General features: G+C 34.3%; 1 long non-coding RNA gene across 1 annotated transcript in view; it reads left to right on the forward strand.

Annotated features, from left to right (window-relative positions):
• LOC145666440 (uncharacterized) overlaps positions 1–22579 on the forward strand; it is a 399556-nt gene that overhangs the window by 64751 nt on the left and 312226 nt on the right. Inside the window, exon 2 of the long non-coding RNA XR_014127744.1 lies at positions 15694–15742. This is a non-coding gene — a long non-coding RNA (uncharacterized LOC145666440). The remainder of the gene's footprint in view (positions 1–15693; positions 15743–22579) is intronic.

Below are 22579 nucleotides of genomic sequence, written 5' to 3' on the forward strand. Positions count from 1 at the left end.
TCTCAAACCAAAAAAAAAAAAAAAAAAATGAGAAATGTCTTTCTCCAAAGCGAGAAACGATGCACTGAAACAAGGTTCTCAAGTATGATAAGAAGAAGGGGAAAGGGTATAAACAAAATATAAACATTAAAATAATTCAAACAATTAGTACATACCGAATTTATATTAAATAAACATTTACAGTTATGTTATTTAAAATATATATTTAAACCTTCATTTCAAGAAAATTACATTGCTTAATAACGAAATATTTGTTTTACAACAAACCAAAAAATTAAGCAGATAAATTCTCTAAAAACTGCCAAGCAACGAACGCCCACATTTTCTCTAGACCATAATTATCCATCTTTATCACTGTCTCCCTTAGTCTTGGAGCACAATCTCGAGACGTTAAATTAAAAGAAATGAAATCTTTGAGTTTTACGTCCCACACTTGTGTCGGGTAGGCTAAACGAGAGAGACGGGGGATGCCAGGGATTTCCCCTCTGAAAAAATTTAGGGCCCATGGAGAAGGAAATTTTCATCCCTGGTAGGGATAACTTTTCAAATTCTCTCTATGTAGATAGTGTACGTGTGTGACGACTGGATGCGTATATGAGCGAAATTCATCCATCTCCCTGGGAAAAATATTCGGTGCAGTTTGATTATACGGATCCATATATTTGTAAAATTTACAGAAGAAATTTGTAATAATATTTTAATGGACTAGTGTGAAGTAATCAAAAATTGTGTGCTCTTATCTCTGAGATGCGTGTTCACGTGAAAATATATTAATGAAGGTCGAACCTCATGCATGTATTCGTCCATAAGATAAGTAGTGGTAGATTAATAATGGACAATATGACGTCCGACGAATGTAGCGATCAAATGACTTTAACAAAAAAGACATCTTTGTATCGTTAAAGAAGTGGTTTTCCATAATCCTTGTTTACGAGTATACTCACCATCGCTGACGAGCCTGGCCCCTATGGACGTACCCCCGCGCGGCACCATGCTGCGCACATGCCCTGACTCAGTTAGATACCATCCGTGCTTTTTAGTGGCCACCTGACACAAGTTGGTTATTTTTTGCACAAGACCCCTTAAAGTGATTCTGCACCGGGGAATGTAAGTGCACACCTCAATGTAACAAGCAAATGAGTTTAACAAAACATATCTTCGTATCGTAAAGAGAGTTGTTTTCCAGAATCCTTCTTTACGCGTATACTCACCATCGCTGACGCGCCTGCTTCCTACGGACGCACCCAAGCCCTTACGCGCGGCACCCTGCTGCACTCCAGTCTTGACTCGGTTACATAGCATTCGTGCTTTTAGTGGCCATCTAGCACAGGTTGGTTGGTTTTTTTTGAACAAGACCTCTTAAAGTGAATCTGCACCTTGGAATGCAAGTGCACACATGAAAAATGATTGCTGAAGGCACAGAAAGTGAATTCAGAAAGAAGTATATATTTAATGAATTGTTGTATGGATTCGTATAATCAATCTGCACGAAATATTCAATTCGGACAGTGATTGTATGCCACAAATAACCTAAAAAAGTATGTCATTAGAAAGATTACTTGTGAGGAAAAAAAAGAGGCGCCAATCTATGCTAGGTGATCAGTACAAAGTACCTTTGCATTACAATTCCATAATAATAAATCATACTTTTTTCAATGCTGTTTCTAACTACACAGATGTCTTATGTGTTCTTTGTTTCCGTACATAAGCTATTTTTCACCTTATAACGAATGGGAAGGGTGTAAAACATTGACATGCCTGCCCATTCTATTTATTGCTACATAACAAAAAGTGTATTTTCAATAATTGATCCATTAATTCTTTACCTTTGGTCTTACTGTAAACTCGGTTCAATTACTACAATAATGTTCCACCATTAAACTACATGAACTTACATTACAATATTAATTTTAATGGAACACAGATAATAACTTCCATGAAACTTGTCTGATCAAATCTACATGTTTCTTTTCACATGCTGTTTACTTCCACGACTCTCATAATGGTATGGTGTATTCATACTCCAACTCAGACGCATCACCATATTGCGTACTCATATCCATTCCCACTCTGCTACGAATGAAATCTTTTATCTAGTTTCCTGTATAGTAATTAAGCCCTAGCAATGTTACATCCTAGTGAAACATAGTCATATTATTTCGGTAAGATTGATACTGTTATTTTTCAGTCATCTATTATATTATAAATCACGCACTATTTCATTATCATTTTTAAGAAATAAGAAAATCTCATAAATGGGAACCTGAAAATTTGCCTTGAGCTCACAAATGAAAACACGTTTGAAAATAATGAGACATTTTGTCTCAAATACGAGTAAAAATTACTTATTTTGTTTCGAACATTCATTTTTTTCATTTCTGAGCAAAGAAATATTTAAAGAGTGCGATTTGGATACTTTTATCAGGGTGCTATCTTTATAGTTAGAGATAACTTTTTTTTTTATGGAGAGAAATCTATCTGGCTGTCGAAATCTATTTTAATCAAAGCGTCGAACTAGTCACAAGGGAACTCGCTCAGAATGCAAGTAAACGCAGTCTTCAGTCGCGTTCTGTTTTCTTGTATTTGTAGTTACTGTATATTTGCAGTTAGTCAAAAGACCCACGAAACCCCATTTTCAAACAGTTTTTCCCGGCTTTTAAATCGTTCTTAATTTATATAATATAAAACAGAAGTAGCTGCCCCCGCTTGCTCCATTTTGTTTAATCCAAGTTTTCTACGGCGATACATAAATTTTATTTTAATTGGATATCGCAAGCTTTCTTTTTGTTTGGTGTAAAATGAATTAAAATATTCAATAAAAAGTAGTATTGAATTTATTTTATTATTAATTTATTTCAAATTCAAATTCAACGATCTGTGACACCGCTCAATACAGATTTTTCGTGAGATCGAATTTCTTTTATTTTCAGACTGTCACATTGGAACCGCCATTTTGTTTTCAAAAAGTGTTATGAATTTCGAAATTAGTGACGTCAACAAATAGACATATAAATGTTTTCCTAATTACGCTTGAATTTTCGAAGTTGTACTTATTGTGTAAACTATTTGTTATGCTAAGTTTAGCAAATTCTGGTTGTATTTATGTTATCCATTTGTACGTATAAACGTGCTATATTAAACTGATTTTAAATGCGTCTCATCCAAAAAACAATGTTTGCTTTCTGCAAGTACCTTTTTAATGACACATTTAAGTGTGATATTGACTTCACTGACGAACCGTTATGCCCCTAAAATTGCTGTTAAGATTACCAACATACAGAGTGTATTTGCAGCATGCAAATTGCATTTTGGAAGGGGGTTTACCGTGTAAACAAGAGTGTGATATATTCACACGATTAGTGGAATAAACGCTTTGTTGAAAATTACGCCAACACTCCAATCCCCTCCCCTCCTTCCATTTTACTATCCATTTGCAAGCTTGTATTTGTTGCATTGTATTCCTGTATTCAGTTTTCTTTCTCTTTTTGGGCTAGATACGATAGTGTTTGTTGGTTTTGCGGGCGGAGAGAAAGGGAAGAAGGAGGGGGATAACTAGTTAGCTTGTAAAGTTGCAAATTCCTTTGCCGAATCAAATGGATCGCGTCAAAACCTGTGTGGTGTTTGTAGTTATAAGGATTCTCATGCACTAGCCCGCTAACCCCAGCTGCTCGTTACACGCGTTTCGCTCTGTGAAAACAAACCACACCATTTTAACGAGGCCTCCAAAAAGTGTGTATATTGGGCTGAGAGTCATAGAAATGTGTTTGTGGATTGTAGTACAAATGCTGAATGCCTAAATATCTGATGTGTTGACCTTTAGAATGTAAATTCAGTCACTCGTTTCCCATACATACTAAGTTGAAATGTTTGCATTATATACAGGGTGGCACGGAGCCGACTGACGCATTTCAAAGTTGAATTTTGTGCGGACACGATTGCTTGGAGTGGGTTGCGGGTGGGGATTGAAAGAGGATAGGATGTCATTTCATAAGAACACCATAACGGTTACCATGGACATCACTGGAGCGTTGATCAACTTGATTTATGTGTTCACACTTACTACGAGACGAAATCAATCATTAAAGTGCAACAGTTGTTCAGACAGCATTTCATTGTTAGCTGACATTGCTCCAAATATCCATTGTAACAGTTACAGCGTCCTTATGAAATGGCATCTTATCTCATTCCTCACTCCAAGCTATCGCGTCTGCGCAACCTTCAACTTTTAAATGTGTCAGGCGGCTTTGCGCACCCTGTATATACAAGAGGGTGTCGCCACTTTAAAAGAAAAGTGTGATCTCCAAGGTAAACAAGCAAAAACGTTAATGACAACGTATGTCTACAAATATCATTTTTCTGTTTTAAGAAAGGGTGTTCATAATGAAGAAGCATGGATTCTTACATGTGCACTCATGTCCAAAATGATTGTCGCATATCTACAACTGTCTTCTTGTAAGAATATGATTTGATAATGATTTTTCAGGGTACTTTTAATATTGATAATTTGTGTATAATCGGGAAATGTATATTTGTGGTAAATTTCACAGGAAAAGAATTATAAATACGAAAATTAGAATGAGTAAAACAAAATGTTGCTAAATGGACAAGAAAGTTTTATTTTCGTTTTATTGTTGTTATTTGCTGCTCTTTTGACATGAAATTCGCCACATACATGTCTTTGCCGATTATACACATACCAACATTATAAGAAATACCGGGCGAATTCGTTATCAAATTGTATTCCTACAACAACATATTTATACACATGCGACAATAATTTTGAACCCTGAATGTGAACCCATAGCCTGAAAAGACTCATGGTCATAATGAAACGAAATCTTCGTAGCACATAGGACGATATTTATCACTAGAAAAGTGCACACCCAGAAATGTTTGTTGAGGGGTCGAATACTACAAGACACTACATCTATAGATGTAATATTGAACTGTTGTTTATCCGAGAAAATAATAAGTTATTTATAAGTGCTTCCAGCTGAATTCCCAGGGAGGAATGATAAAACTAAATTGTTTTTGTAATCAAAGAAAGAGTACAGACATAGTAGAAGATCAAATCTTCAGGTTACATCAGGCTTCAGGCTAAATCTTTAGGCATGCATTTCACCGCTAAAGGAAATATAATTTTAAGAAAGTGTACATGTGTCTCCTAAGTTACTAACATTAGACAGGGTCCGGACTTTTTGGATTTCCCGGAAGTGCGCTGCTGATGCAGATTTTAAAAGAAATGCTAGAAAGAGTTACCAAGTTTTATGTGGGGTGGGGGTCTGGACTCAGTGGATGCACTCCTGTCACTAAATGCTGACAAGTTTGGTTTCTAAGAGATTGCGTTAGTTTGAATGTACTTCTATTGTAACGTAATTTAATAATAATAATAATAATAATAATAATAATAATAATAATAATAATAATAATAATAATAATAATAATAATAATAATAATAATAATAATAATAATAAAAGAGAATAGAACACAACTCACGTAACTTACTAGATATTACAGAAATTTTAAGTTCAATATGCGTAAGTTACAACACCAACAAATAAGGGTAGTGGGCTCAGAAAATGAATCACTTAAGATAAACAATATCCATATACCCAATGAAACTTTTTTATTACAAAACATAATAAGACAATTAACCCCAAGGACAATAACTATCATACAGTGTGTTGAGACAGATCGAAATATTACGTTCATCAGGTATGGTCAGGTAAAATCATATATTATGTTTTGTAAAGGTAAAGAAGCATTTTGAACTTACGTCACCGTGCATTAACTCGGGCTATGCAGCAATTATCTTGCTAAAACGACTTGCCATTGTTAAGTGTATTAAATTCTTTGAAATTAGGCAAAAGGAAGTGAACTGAATTAATTTAGAGTGGTTGATTTGCTAGAACTAATTGCCTAACAGGCTAAAACGGCTTGCCCTTGTTAAGTGTATTAAATTCTTTGAAATTAGGCAAAGGGAATTGAAGTAAATTAATTTAGCATGGTTGATTTGCTAGAACTAACTGTCTAACAGATATTACAATCACTCAAAGTATTGACCAACTCAGAGCGTGGACCATTAGCGTCTGACGAAGTCCACAGACTCCCTAGCACCGATTAAAACTGTTCTCCAGTTAAAAGTATTTATACATTTATTTTGACGGAAGATTAGAATGTGTTTCCCATTTCTTTAGTTATTTTGGAATTTTAAAGTTTTCTACAATGCCTTGCCGTAGGACGAATTAATTGCCTTACTCATCCAAGACATCTTGGTTTATTTACCACGGTTATTATTTTAAGTTGCTACGTATTTAGATATTTATTATCAAATTACTGAATTTTCGCGAAAACAATATTGTTGCTTTTAAGATTTTTTTTCTAAAGTATACTATGTATAAGTATGCTGTTCGTCTGTTGGCAGATATCAGAGCATAAGCTGTCGGAGAAAGCGAGAAAGATTCTTCTGATGTGGATTCAGTGTCCCCAGTACTGAAACGAGTCACGAACTTCATGATCCGTGGCTCGGAAGACTCGCTCGTAGGCAGTCAGACGCATGACTCGGAGTGACCTGGGCAGATCCAGTGTGATTCAGAGTGACCCAAGCAGACTGGATGTGATCCGGAGTGACCCAGGCAGACCTGATGAGATCTGGAGTGACCCAGGCAGTCTCTATGTGATCCATAGTGACTCGGGAAGACCCAGTGTGATCCAGAGTGACCCTGGCAGACCTGATGTGTTTCAGAGTAACATGGGCAGACCCAGTGTGATCAGGAGTGACCCAGACAGACTCGGTATGATCCGGAGTGACCCAGGCAGACTCTGTGTGATCTGGAGTGATTCAGGCAGACCCAGTGTGATCCAGACAGACTTATCATCCAGAGACAACGAAATATGGTCATACTCATGGGAAATATGTGTGAGGCTGCTAATTCTATTAAACACGATTCTGACCTCCTCTCACTCCCTCTGTCTGATATTTTTTTTACTTGTGGTTAGAAAATTGGATCACTACACTTTGAAAGTTTATAATAGTTTCAAAGTATGAAACAAAACTCACTTGTTTACCTATACAAATGGCTACCTTTTGTGACCTTGAAACAAAAAAATGAAAACATCGTTATGGTATGTTTTGTGCTAATAATAATATAGTTCTATTTTTTTTACAATACTTCTGCTATGTTACTATTCTGTTTGTTGAACTAGCCTTGCAAATTACATTCCCCTTAATTCCCTACTATCTAGAGCTCTCAAATGTACAAATACGAAAAAGCTCATGTTGCCCACAAGACGAGAAATTTCACAGCCTGTTTTGAAAATGAAACGAGAAGCACTTTAAAAAAATCCGAGACGAGATAAAAAAAAATTCATGAATTTTGTGGGTAACACTAGTTAATCCAAGTCTTAGATCTCTAAACACTGTTTAGTGTTACACGATTCATAGTTAATGATTGTATAAACACAATGAAGAGCATTTGTGAACGTTTAAAGATTCTCAAGTCATTACAAATGTAACCTTTGAAAATGAAACGAGAAGCACTTTAAAAAAATCCGAGACGAGATAAAAAAAATTCATGAATTTTGTGGGTAACACTAGTTAATCCAAGTCTTAGATCTCTAAACACTGTTTAGTGTTACACGATTCATAGTTAATGATTGTATAAACACAATGAAGAGCATTTGTGAACGTTTAAAGATTCTCAAGTCATTACAAATGTAACCTTTGAAAATGAAACGAGAAGCACTTTAAAAAAATCCGAGACGAGATAAAAAAAATTCATGAATTTTGTGGGTAACACTAGTTAATCCAAGTCTTAGATCTCTAAACACTGTTTAGTGTTACACAATTCATAGTTAATGATTATATAAACACAATGAAGAGCATTTGTGAACGTTTAAAGATTCTCAAGTCATTACAAATGTAACCTTTGAAAATGAAACGAGAAGCACTTTAAAAAAATCCGAGACGAGATAAAAAAAATTCATGAATTTTGTGGGTAACACTAGTTAATCCAAGTCTTAGATCTCTAAACACTGTTTAGTGTTACACGATTCATAGTTAATGATTGTATAAACACAATGAAGAGCATTTGTGAACGTTTAAAGATTCTCAAGTCATTACAAATGTAACCTTTGAAAATGAAACGAGAAGCACTTTAAAAAAATCCGAGACGAGATAAAAAAAATCATGAATTTTGTGGGTAACACTAGTTAATCCAAGTCTTAGATCTCTAAACACTGTTTAGTGTTACACGATTCATAGTTAATGATTATATAAACACAATGAAGAGCATTTGTGAACGTTTAAAGATTCTCAAGTCATTACAAATGTAACCTTTGAAAATGAAACGAGAAGCACTTTAAAAAAATCCGAGACGAGATAAAAAAAATTCATGAATTTTGTGGGTAACACTAGTTAATCCAAGTCTTAGATCTCTAAACACTGTTTAGTGTTACACGATTCATAGTTAATGATTGTATAAACACAATGAAGAGCATTTGTGAACGTTTAAAGATTCTCAAGTCATTACAAATGTAACCTTTGAAAATGAAACGAGAAGCACTTTAAAAAAATCCGAGACGAGATAAAAAAAATTCATGAATTTTGTGGGTAACACTAGTTAATCCAAGTCTTAGATCTCTAAACACTGTTTAGTGTTACACGATTCATAGTTAATGATTATATAAACACAATGAAGAGCATTTGTGAACGTTTAAAGATTCTCAAGTCATTACAAATGTAACCTTTCAGTTTAATGTCCCATGATTATGCCCTTTAGGCTAAGGGAGACGATCAGTAAGACAAGTGAATAATGATGGAAGAATGGGTGGAATGAGAATATGGGAAAGAACGACAGTGTCTCGAGTAAACTCCACGGACACGATGTTGTCCACCACAACCTTACTTGCCCGGAAATCGAACCAGGGAACCCATATACAAGAGTAAGCGCTCTACCACTGAGCTACCGTTCTTAGATATTTGAATAAATAATAATAAATAAATAAATAATGCTTTTTTAAAAATAAAATGCACTAAAAAGAAAACAACTAAAACGAACAAAAAGGGATAAAACAATTCTTTTGGTGGAGCAAAATTGAGACTAAACCAGTTGAGAATGTTCCAAGAGCATTGCCAGAACGAACTTAAAAAGAATTAATTTTTCTTATTAACTTCTACACGCTTTATACCAATTGTTTTATGTACTTAATTATTTTACTCTATAAATAATTCTTGTAATATATCTATTCATTTATAATTTCCTTGAGTACTAAATTTTTTCCACGTGTTTTGTTTAAGAGTTCTGTTAAAACGTTGTACGATATGTTGTTTTACGAAAATACATGCTGAAAATGGAGGGCTCAAAAAATTGAAAAATTTGCAAAATGTCATCTCTTTTTGACTTATGGCTCCTTATATCGCCCGAAATCCGAACATTGTTGGTCAATATCTGGGGAACAGTGGCCAGTTGGCTAGTGGACACCTGTTATTTTGTGGTACCAAAATGTTTATAATCCTCTTAGATATGAATTGACACCAATATTATCTCTCTATGACTTACGGTTCCCGAGATACGGCTCCTTAAATTTCCCAAAATCGGATTTTTTTTAAAGCCAGTATCTCAAGATCGGTAAGAATGACATGAAAAATTCCATCACTTATTTAAGATAGTTTTTAATGCTGTATCGAATGGAGGGCTCAAGATTGAAAGATTCGCAAATAACAGACACACACACGCATACAGACACAGAGAATTCAGTAATGCACTTTCTAAGTTCGTAGGGCTGGCTCCCAAAGCAATGCTTTAAGTTTTAATTTCTTAATTTTACCTCACCAAGGTTTTTTTTTTACCCTTTTAGTATATTTCGTTATTTTCTTTTTACTACATTTTACAAAAGCATTGCTTTATTTTATTATTTGCATTTTAGTGCATTTTATAAAATAATTCTTTTATCCATATAGTGCATTTTATTCTTATCTTTTAACTGCACTTTAAAGAAACTTGTTTCATTTTATTATTATTATCATTTTAGTGCATTTTATGAAAGCATTATTTTATCCTTTTTTTTAGTAAATTTCATTCTTATCATTTTACTGCATTTTGAGAAAGCATTATTTTATTTTATTATTTTCATTTTAGTGCATTTTATAAAAGCATTCTTTCTTTCGTTTTTAGTACATTTTATTCATTGTCATTTTACTGCATTTTAAAAAAGAATTGTTTTATTATTTTCATTTTAGTGCATTTTATAAAATTGTTTTAGTACATTTTATTCTTTTCTTTTAGTGGATTTTACACAAGCATTGTTTTAATTTTTAGTACATTTTATGATTTCCTTTTTTTTAGTGGATTTTATGAAAACCTTGTTTTTAAAACTATTTTCTTTTTAAAAATCGTTATTATTGTCTTTTACAACTGGGTACTTCGGGAGGGTTTCGAGTTATAGATTTAAAAAGGTCTTCTAACCATTTTTCTTTTTTTTATTTCACATTGATTTTTGAGTCTGTTTGCCAGTTAGAAGGTTTCCACCCACACGTAAAAAAAACAACACCGTAGCTCAGTACAACCACTTGTTGCTCTGTTGCCTTTTGTTAAAAAGAAAAAAAAAAGTTAGTTGGTTGACAATGCAACGATGTCAGACATATATGTCTTTTTTTTTTTTTTCAAGTTCTCTTTTGCTTTATATAACAACATCCGTGTTTTTCTCCCTTTTCTGTGTGTTGTCCGTTCTTTCAGTAAATCACCAGCAGTGCGATCAATCTTCCTGAAAATACCCACTTATCTTTCTTCCTTTTCTTTCTTCTTTCTCGCTATATGTAGTAATTGTGTCTCTTTCTACAAATTCTCCATTTGTTATTACGTACTGGATTTTTCTTATTTATCTACCTAAATCGTAAATAAAAGCATGGATGTTATGGATTTGGAAATTTATTTCGCTATTACTGCTGATAGCTATTTGAAAATCATAATAGTAATACAGTAATAATAAATTTATATCGAGAAAAATACTTAAACACAGGCACAGGCAAAAAAATTAAAAGAGAACTTTTCAATACAACATAACTTAATTGATTGATTGATTGATTTTTGAGTTTTACGTCCCGTTCAACAGCGAGGCTATATGAGACCTGGACCTACTGATTAACGTGGAATCCGAACCACAAGAGCTCCCGCCGGGAATCGAACCCGGGTCTCCCACGCCACAACATAACTTAAATATGCATATAACACTGTTCCTACACAACACATGTTCCTGAGACATTCTTTAAACGTCCGCTTAGGACTTTCCCTCTCGAACATTAAGGATAACTTATTTATGATAAGGATAAGGATAAGGATAAAATATTTATGAGATTTCTTTTGGATTTCAATAGGATTTGCCTGTCTTGTGGCAACAAACAATTGGAGATAGAGGGAAAGAATATCAGTTGTACTTTTTTTTAGTAGAAATTGAGAGCAAGTTGCTATCTCGTTTTCCAGATTCGATGGAAAAACTGGCGGAATGAGAATGTGGAGGAAACGGGAGTACCCTGAGAAAATCCACGGATACGATGTTGTCTGCCACAACCTTATTTGGTCGTGGATCGAATCAGGAACCCCAAGCACCAGAGGTAAGCGCTGTACCACTGAGCCACCATGACCCTCAAGGGCTAGTAATGGTTTTCAAGAATTAGATATTTACCACTTCGAACTCGAGAGAACAAACTATGTCATCATTCCCTCACCGACTCAAGTAGAATTATCCAAAGATTATTAAATTAATATCAAAGGTTTAACTTTGTATAAATGAAACCTAAATATTGCGGGTGGCTATCAGCATGGTTGTGAAAGAATTGGTGGGAGGGGAGAGGTGTAAGCGGTACAAAGGAAAGAATTTTAGCTTGGAGACAAAAAGAAAAAAAAATATTCGTGACCAGATTTCAATGGGTGTGTCTTCTTCAAGATATTCATCCAATCAACGGCCCATTTATCAGTCTTAATGTCAGAATTTTAAAAGAAGAAATCTCCCTGTTATAAAAAGAACATACGAAAAGATATTATTCATCACTACAGGTGGTGAATACTCATCTTGGCTCATACAGATATACATATTTAAATATATGTATATACAATTACAAAGAAAAGTAAGGAATAGTAATGGAGAGTTTATGAATTTGTTAGCCAGAGAGAGAGAGAAGGTATAGGCAATAAATATCCTATCGTATGTACTTAAGATCCTATAATTGATTGCTGACTAATGATATTCATTTGTTTTTGACCATCTCTACCCATGCCTCAATGTTATTGGATATCTCAGTAGGTGTCTAATGAAATATTGTGCGATTATTTTCTTTTCAATATTGGTTCATGCAACCTATACGTATATATATAATAGTAACACTACATGTTTTATGTAAGGGTGAACTATAACACGATATGAATCATATGTCCAGACAGAATATTAATAATCGGAATACATAAATTTGTATTGGTTGTAAGTTTTTATACTAGCATGGTACTAAGGCGAATTGCACGATTGACGGATGTAGTAAAGGTCGGACGGGGGGCTTAAAAATTATGTAGTTGCGAGAAATTGTTGTAATTACAACTATCAAAACCTACTGCTGTAATGTTATAAAAGCAAAGGAGAATAACAAGCATTTTACATATTTTCCACAAATATGGTATTTTAAGCAGTGTTACCAACTTTACCAATGTTTTTTATATAATCTCCTGAAACGTTTGAGATATCGAAGTGCTGTAAACGGCAAAATGATTTGTTTATTCACTAAAAACTATACAATTTTCAACCTATGTGACTTCGTTCCCATTTCTTCGAAACGCGTCATATCATGACCACAGTATTCAAGACTAATATGTAAGGTACTTCGGAGTTGCTTTGCCTCGTCCGTGTCAGTTGTGCTGTCAGTGTGGCAGAAGCTTACAAAGTTTGGATGTTTTAGATACTATAGTATCCTTAGTTTGCAATCCTGAATAATAAATGTGGTATTGTAAAATCTCGTTTAACATGTAGATTTGAAAGATGTAATAATCTTACGTAGTGTCATTGGAAAGATAATATAACTTTGTTCAGTTGGCAACACTGTTAGCTTGGTAATATTACAGAGTATGTCAAGCAATGTCCTCCTGTTGATATTTGCACGGTACAAATTTTGGCGTTTTTTGTCTGTTAGTTACAAGGGCATATCAAAATCAAGATAAATGGTCCACCCTTATAGAGGTATATACAAAAATCACGCTTGCCCTGAAAGGATATGATATTTTGAGTACTTAAACCTTACGTGTACGCTACTAGTCTGAACTTTTGTCTAGTATATAGTGTTCTGAGTTTTAGCTGTCATTTGATCACCAAAACTATGATTAGCAACTTTTTAGAAAATTCAAAAAGATTAATGTCTCCTTTTCAGCACTGAGATTGTGTGAGACGGTCTTACTGCTTAAAATGGGATCAATATCACTGTTAGGGTTGTATCAGAAACGTGTATCCACCGGGAATCGAATCCCAAATAATTCACATTAGTCACTTGGCCTTGATATCTTTAATACTCTAAGCATTACGATAGTTAAGAACTGTTCAATCAATATTTGTGAAGTTTCCCTACTTTAAAATTTCGATTCACATCCAAAACCAATCGTTTGTTTTTTGTTTGTTATTGATTGGTTTGAAGAAAAATCGTGTTTCGAAGACCACATAGAAACAAACAATTCTTTTCTTCAAAACATTCAATAACAAATAATAATAATAATAATAATAATAATAATAATAATAATAATAATAATAATAATAATAATAATAATAATAATAATAATAATAATAATAATAATAATAAAAGATGGGTTTAGGTTTTGAATCGAAATTTGAAAGTGGGGCGGGGACAACTTCACTCACGTGTTCAGTCACATGGTATTCAAATTCAGTTGATTATGAAGTAAATATCCAGATTTTTCCTTAAATCTTATTCAAAGTTATAGTAGCCTACTTAGAAAACCCATGCCGAATCACCTTCTTTTATAGACTTATAACAGAGAGGACACATTCGAATCATTTAACATCCGATTCTACGGTTAGTATATTAAGTTAACTTACTAATAATATTAAAAGCATATAATTATATTATTATTGATTCTAATAGTACTCATAACGGCCATTAGGGTTAAGATCCAGCAAGCTTATAGAAGTATATACTTATATACTCTATAAGTCAAGCATTAAGTGCTAGCAGTACTCTAGGAGTCCTTTTCTCTGTTTTCCGAATCACTAAGAAATCTCTCGTGACTCGTAGTCCATTTATATTCGTTTCTTTCAGCACCTGTTCACCTTCAATTGTATAATCTTGTAGTTCTTCACATTCAGACTTGAAATATAAACTACATGTTGTTCAGGCTGCGATACTGCATGCTCCAAAAGTAACATTATTGAGAGAACAAGACGTTAAAGATGCTGCTGCTAAGGCAATTGATGACTAATGAAAATGGTCACCATTATATATAACTGTGAGCACTTTCTCTCTTGGTGCTGCTGGTAAAATGCCTATTTTTTGCTTCTTCAGCCGAGCTGCCTCTACGATTGGTTCCCAGAATCCTCCCAGTTCTTCCGACGGAGTATACCTCCACATTCTGTCGAAAATACACTGGAACAAAGGGATCCGTGCGATCTTCATATTATTATTTATTTACTTCACTGTTTTACGAGAACATGGCTTTTTTTTGATATATCACAAACAAATATGAATGATAATGGGCATCAGAGAAGCAGTAATGACGAATATACTAAAAGCGAAAGAAATCTGTCATTCTACAGATTGGCTAAGGTGGGTAGCCGGTTTTGAATGTGTTTGTGGAGTTACTACTGTTAAATGTTGAATCCATGCAGTTAAGAAATAGGAGAGAAATAGATATTGGAATTATGGAATTACGTATAGCTATCGAGAAACAAACGTTCGTTTTTAAGACAACAAAATAGCTTAATATATTTATTTCAAACTGTTCATTTCCTAACATACGTAGGTATATCAAAACCAAATGCTACCCGGACTCATTTCATTTTTAATTTTTTTTTTATAACATTCTAAACCGAACACTGTTTTTCTTGAATCATTTCTATGAAAGATACGAGGGTATAGCAAAAATAATATTTATAGGCTAATATAATGAAATAACTAAATCTATTGTTTAAGAACCCCTTACCAGAGCTTGAAATGACGATAAATTGATAGAAGAGCCTACTTTCCGGAGAGCGAGCTGAAATCTTGTTGTCTCGAAAATCCTTAAGGAGTTTTCTTTATAGATGCAATTATATAAATATCAAAATGCATATGATTCCTTTATCATCAATTCTACGACCAGTCTCCAGTAACGTGCTTTATGGTCCGCAAATGGTTGACTTATTGGATTTTTTGTTCAAGAGGGCGATAAAGGACAGACAGTACTATCCTTTTTATTGATATACATATAGGCCTACTGTTTATCATACAGATAGACCTTTTTGGTAATAAATTATGATAATAAATGCATCGCATTTTCTACCCAATTTTTCGTTCGTATTGCATTTTATGATTTTTATTTTCTTTTTAGCAAACTATGATGCAAACACTTAAAAGAGAAAACGCTGATAGGTACAAGTATGTTAAATATGTATTTTCACTTAAGTCTATTATGGTCTAATTGCTCTTTTTTTCGAATGTGCTTCCAGGTATCTGAAACCCTGTGCAGAACGGAAAGGCTATTCTGAAGAGAAAAAGGTAAGTTCTTTTAACGTAGCACTTATGTATAAGATATTATTAATTAGGGACTGTTGTTTTCTCGAAATAAATAAATAATTTATTGAAAACTTTTCTCCCTTTCAAGGAGAGGAGAAAGTATGGTGACTGTTAAAGAAAAAAAAATCGAATTTGAGATTTCAACATAAATCTAAGCGTAAAAATTGCGGATTGTCTGCCATTTTTAAAACTTATCTGCAACACTACCTGTACACTGTGTTTTGAAGAATGTAGTATAAGTACATAGCGCTAATGTTGTGTCATGTTCTAAATTTTTTGTATCAAAAATTATGAAAATGATGAGGACCTGGGGATGTCCAATTTTCTGATTTTCCAATCGCTTGTTTGACATCTGCTTCTGTTACGTAAAATGGTTTCATATCTTGAGTTGGTTGAGATCTGATTATTATTATTATTATTATTATTATTATTATTATTATTATTATTATTTTTTTTTTAAGAGCATTACTTCTGTTGTCATATGCTGGGGTTTATTTCCAGATCTGAGACCTGTAGCTGGTAATTTCATTGGGCATTGATGGTTCTGCTTGATTAGTTTTGTTGTCCCTGAGTTTCTGGTAGAACTGTTTTGGGTTATATCGATAGAATCATTATTCTGATTCTCTCGAGTAGTCGTTTTCTTGTATCTGCGGAGCTTTTCTGCATAGAAAATATACAACTAGTTATTGTGTGAGTCTATCCAGAATTTTGGTGATGGAATCATTTGTGTTCTCTTATTTCTAGTGGTTTAATTGTGTTATTGTGTAATTATATAAACTTTTGTTATTAAATTTTATATTGAATTTACCATAGGTGTCATTCTCTAGGAGTAATAAGACATTCTTGGAATATATTTTCTGAAAGGTGAACATTTACTGATTTTGTCAGATTGCGAAACTAAAGTAAAAGTTGAATTACGTATTTATTTTATTAAAATTCTTTTTAGCAATAGTAGGGACATATTGCCCCACGGCTGCTAAAGTGGCGGCCCTAAAGCAATAGACATTAACCCAATTTCAACCCATTAATTATTATTAGTAGTAGTATTATAAAGTGAGTACATTTTTGTTGAACTACAATCTTGTAAAATCAACCACCTACCAGGCTGGTAGCCAGACCCTACAGCGATACATTCCTATTATAATTAATCTGTACCCATTTTACCAACACTGATCAGAGGCGCAATAATTAAGCATATAGCTTAGATGTAATTAAAAGAAAGAACGCTGTTATTGACAGGACATGTTGTCATGGAAAAAAGACTATGACAAAAACTATCAGTTTGTTATTGACAAGATTATTAGTTGTTATGGGAAAGATCATTACTGAGTTATACATACGAAATTGGAAGATATGTACAAAAGCTATGGTTGCTGTTGATATTTCATGTACGTATAAAACAGAAGAATAAATCGACGATATCTGGACACAATTCATGTTTATGGTTAGTAATTAGTAGTTGATATATTTATTATAATAACGTAGTGATTTAAAGGTACATAAACGAATCAGGGCTAAAGCGAAGTGTTTTTATAATATATTTCGTTTTATCTGGTGCCGAAGACACGGGACTATACTATACTATTTAGTTCCGAAGAATAGTAAGAACTGAGTTTATGTGTATACGTATTTTATGAGTTTCACTACTTTGAGAAGTGGGAAGAGAATCCAAAGAATTAGCAATATGCAGGATTCCGAGATTGAAGAAGTACCCAGTATTTCAAATGAAACCATATCTGGAAATGCCGTAACTGTGTCTGAACATTCCTATTCTAATCTTATTGATATGTTTAGTCAACTACTAGATGAAAAGCTAGAACAGAAATTTGATCAACAACAAAAATTGTACGATGAAAAGCTAGATGAAAAGCTAGATAAAAAGCTAGAACAGAAATTTGATCAACAACAAAAATTGTACGATGAAAAGCTAGATGAAAAGCTAGATGAAAAGTTAGAACAGAAATTTGATCAACAACAAAAACTGAACGATGAAAAGCTAGAACAGATACTAGTGCAGCATAAATCTCTTGCAGATAAAGTACAAGGTGTGCAAGAGAATTTTGACCGCTTGCAACACAATTTGAAAGAAAATTTGCAAGTATTAGCTGATGAAGTTACCATCAAAATTACAAATGATATGACACGAGAAGTTGATACCAGGTTTCAACAATTTAGTAACAAATGGCAAGATAGACAGGATCAACTAACTCTAGAAACCGAGTCGATAAAGAAAGTCGTTGAAACCATGGAATCGACGACAGCCCAACAAAAAAGTCAGATAGCGAATATTACTGCCCAGGTCAATTCACATAGCATACTGATATCCAACATACAAGAGGAAATCAGATCGTTACAAGAGAGGGAATGTGACTACAATAATCCTATGTATAAGGAGGCTTTGGGTACTCCCAATCAACAGGAAACATTGCATCATCAACAGGAAACATTGCATCTTCAACAGGAAGCATTGCATCACTGCCCGAGAACTCCATTAATAGAAACTGACGGGATATCTTCTTCTAAGAGTTCTACTGATGATGGTTTAGTTGTGGAAAACCACAGAAGGCGATTCCAAAGTCCAGACCGCAAAAGGAGAAAGGAGATAAATAAGTGCGAAAGGGTTCCAGACCATTATCAACGCCAACAAAAACATAACTATAGCAAAATAAATGTTAAGGTCAGTGAAATTAAGGCCATGACTAAATTCAGCGGTAAGTGTAACGAAACCGCAAGCTCGTTTTTAGAAAAATTTGAAGCAGAGTGTGAAATTATGGGTGTAGATCAATCTAAATTTATGAAGTTGTTACCACATCTGTTACTTCCTCCTTGTTCCTTGTGGTTTAAGGCTATTCGCGACCATATAAAATCCTACGAAGAATTTAAACGGGCCTTGTTGGCTAATTACGAAAATGATTTCTTGTTAGCTAACCGTGATGCGATGGTGCGAACTCGACACTATTCACCTCGGGTCGATAAATCTCTTACGGATTTTACAATCAATGCATATAATGAACTTAAACTCGTCAATCCGTTTCAGCCCGAATCCAGAATAATCGCTTCCGTACGCATTTTATTGCCGTATAAATTACAACAAATTCTGTTGTCAGCTCAATGCGTAAACTTCAATCATCTCATAATTTTAGTTCAAAACTTTGAGAATCAATTCCCGAATCCTAATGGGAGTAATCGTAATCCATCGAATCCGATTGCCGTCAGAAACTTGAATATAACTAATGAAAATACCGAAAATCTTCGCAGCGATGAGAGATCACGTGACAATACTGGCATTGGAGTTAGTGAGAGATCTGTTATACGTACTGGAACTGGAGCCAATGGAAGATTCAATTCTAGCGGTAGAAATGGAACGAATTATAATAATCCGAGGAACAGTTGGACGAACGGGAGAAACTTTCGTGGAAGACGCAATTACAGTAACAATGTCATGCATACCGGTGTAACTCAAAACAGATGCAATTGGAGATCTCGAGATGGCAGGAACTGTCGGAATAGGACCGAAGTAATAAATGAAACAGGAAATGGATCAAGAGAAAATAACCAAGATTGTGGTGTTCAATGTACTTTAATTGACTCGTTTATTAATCATAATTTAAACTAAAACCCGCTGATATGGTTGGGGTTAATCCCATATCAGCTGAAGGTTCTCATGATTATTCGTCTCAATGTTCATCTAATAGTTTATTTGAGAACGACGGTAATTTATTTAAGGATAAATATGATAAATATAAATTTGATGTAGTAAATAGACGTTGTGTATATCAGTATTTACCCATTGCAAATTGTTGTTGGGAAACCGACGATGACATCGACGATTCATATAATTATGACAATGATTTTGTATTTTTGAAGTCGTTCTGTACGGCAAGAATTCCTGTGAAGGTTAATGGAATTTCTCTAAATGCTTTACTCGATACGGGAGCTAACGCGTCGCTGTTGTCTTTTTCATTTTGGAGTAAGATTGCTAAAGAATATTCAAATCCCAGATTGGAAAAGCTTGAAAATCTGATATTAGTTGATTATACAGGGAAACATAAAAAGCGAGTCATGGGCAGAACTCATATTGTCCTGTCTGTGCAAGAACGGGATATTAATCTCCCTATTCTAGTAATAAATGAGTTAAATGAAAACCTTTTGATTGGTCTTGACTTCATAACACAATTTCGTGTAATTTTAAACTTTGAGAACCAAACATTTACTTTACCTGGGTTATCTGACAGAATAACACAAAAATTAATTTCTCGTATGGAAGAAAGTTCGCTTCAATGCAATATGGTAAATAATTTAGTTGACGAAGGTGAGGAAGCTTATCCGTTCGATCTTTATGTCCAAAAAATTTTACATGATTTGGAAATTAAAGATCAAGATATAACTTCACAGTTTGTACAGATTTTGCATAAACACCGAAAGGTATTTTCCAACCGCCCTGGTTGTTGTAAAGATTTCCTATATTCACTTGAGGTACATAACAAAAACCCAATTGTTACTAAACCCTATATAATTCCCTACAGGTTCAGGGAAAATGTAAGGAAACAAATCTCAGAAATGTTGCGTGACGGGATAATTAGTCCGTCCCAAAGTGTTCACTTAAACCCCATTCATGTTGTACCGAAAAAGGATGGACGCCTGAGAATTGTTTTAGATATGCGTAAATTGAACTCGTGTATAAAATTACAACAAGTCAGATACCCACCTGTAGAAGAAATTTTGAGTACATTACAAGGGAACGTTATTTTTGGGAATCTCGATTTGGTCATGGCGTATAACCAAATCCTGCTAGATAAGGAATCACGACCCTACACGGCCTTTTCCTTCGAAGGACATCTATACGAATATAACCGAGTAGTTTTTGGTCTGATCAATGGAAGTGCAGCGTTGGCTTCATGCTTAAATCAAGTCCTGGGTCAAGATCTGAGGAGTAATGTAATAGTGTATGCTGACGATATATTAATTATGGGAAAAGATTACCAAGATTATTTGAAATATCTGGATATTGTGTTAAAACGCTTGGAAATGTCTGGGTTTACTTTAAACCTGGAAAAATCAAAATTTTTAAAAACGTCAATAGAATTTCTTGGTTATCAGATCGATACTGAAGGTCTGTGTTTCAGTGAGTCCAAAGTTCAGGCTATTAACGATCTGCCTCCGCCGACCAATGTAAAACAAACTCGCCAAATTTTAGGGTTGTTCAATTGGTTTCGAAAATCGATTCCCCGTTTTGCTGAAATTGCACAACCTTTATTCTCTATTACCAAAAAGGGAATACCATGGCAGTGGGGTGTGTTGCAGGAACGAAGTTTTAACCAACTGAAGGACTGTGTAATGCGAAATATTCGTTTAAATCATCCGAATTATGATATGCCTTTTTTTGTGCAGTGTGATGGTTCTCTAGCGGGAATATCTGGAATTCTTTGGCAACCTAATCCTACAATGGAAAATCCCGCTGTCATACATTGTGTGAGTCGGACACTCAAGAAAGCAGAAAAGGGGTACACTACTACTGAAATCGAACTGTTAGCAATACGTTTTTCGATCCAGAAGTTTGCTCCGTATATTAGTGGGTGCCATTTTACGGTAATCACCGATCACAGTTCGCTACGTTATCTTCGCAGTATACGAGGGTACAACAATAGATTATTGAGATGGTCGTTAGAACTCCAGTCCTTCGATTTCGAAGTACAGCATATAAAAGGGATAAATAATGGTCCCGTGGATGCATTGTCAAGAATATTCCCTGGTGAAGAACAGCGCATCTTGAGTATCAACGTCTTTAAAATTCTTCAGGATGAAATTGCTCATGTAGATTTAGAAGACCTGATAAAGAATCAAAGAGATCACGAGGATTATATGAAAATTATAAACCATCTGTCGTCATGTGCCCCAGGTTGTAATTGTCCCAAAGGGTGGAATACCACGTTCGTGCTTTCAAATGATGTGTTATTGATTAAAGACTTTAAATTTAAAGATCGCAAGAAAATCTGCGTTCCTCCTGCATTAATTCCTAAGATACTGAAGGCGTATCACGACGATTTTGGGCATTTTGGTTATCGAAAGGTTTTTGACCTAATTAATAAATCCTTTTATTGGAAATCTCTCAGACGTACTATTAAAACATATATTAGTGATTGTGAAGAATGTATGCGTATTAAACATAATAACCGTGCTGTCAATAAGCCGATGCTTTCAATACTACCTGATAGACCTCACTATTTCCTGTCTATAGATTTATATGGTCCTTTACCAAGGGCATCTTCTGGAGAATCCTACTTGCTTACCGTGATGGATATATTTTCTCGTTATGTTGTGGCCTACCCTTTGAGAAAAGCGACGTCCTCAGCCATTATATATCGTATATTGAATGTATACATACCTCATTGTGGAACGGTAGAACATATTCTATGCGACAACGGTCCACAGTTTCGTAGCGACTCATTTATAAGATCAATGGCTAATGCGGGTATCAAAGTCCATTTTGTTACCCCATATCATCCTAGCAGTTCCGTGGTGGAGAATGTTCATCGCCATTTTGGCACACTTTTCAGACACTTGTGTAAAGACAAACATTCGGATTGGGTAAAATATGTTACTCAAGTTACTTATTTCTTAAATTATTCTATCTCTGATTCGCTCGGAGTGGCTCCGGCAAATATACATAACGGAACTGATATAATATACTCTATTGAACATCATTTTGATATAAAGTTAAGAGATTCGGAGGATTTGGAACCCTCACATTTGACAAGTATGGTTCGAACTCGTCGATCTCAGAAATTTCAACGACGCAATGAAAAGGTAAAGCAAGAA

Source organism: Thermobia domestica, chromosome 12 (assembly GCF_964235325.1).
Source record: "Thermobia domestica chromosome 12, izTheDome1.hap1.1, whole genome shotgun sequence".
NCBI lineage: Eukaryota > Metazoa > Arthropoda > Insecta > Zygentoma > Lepismatidae > Thermobia > Thermobia domestica.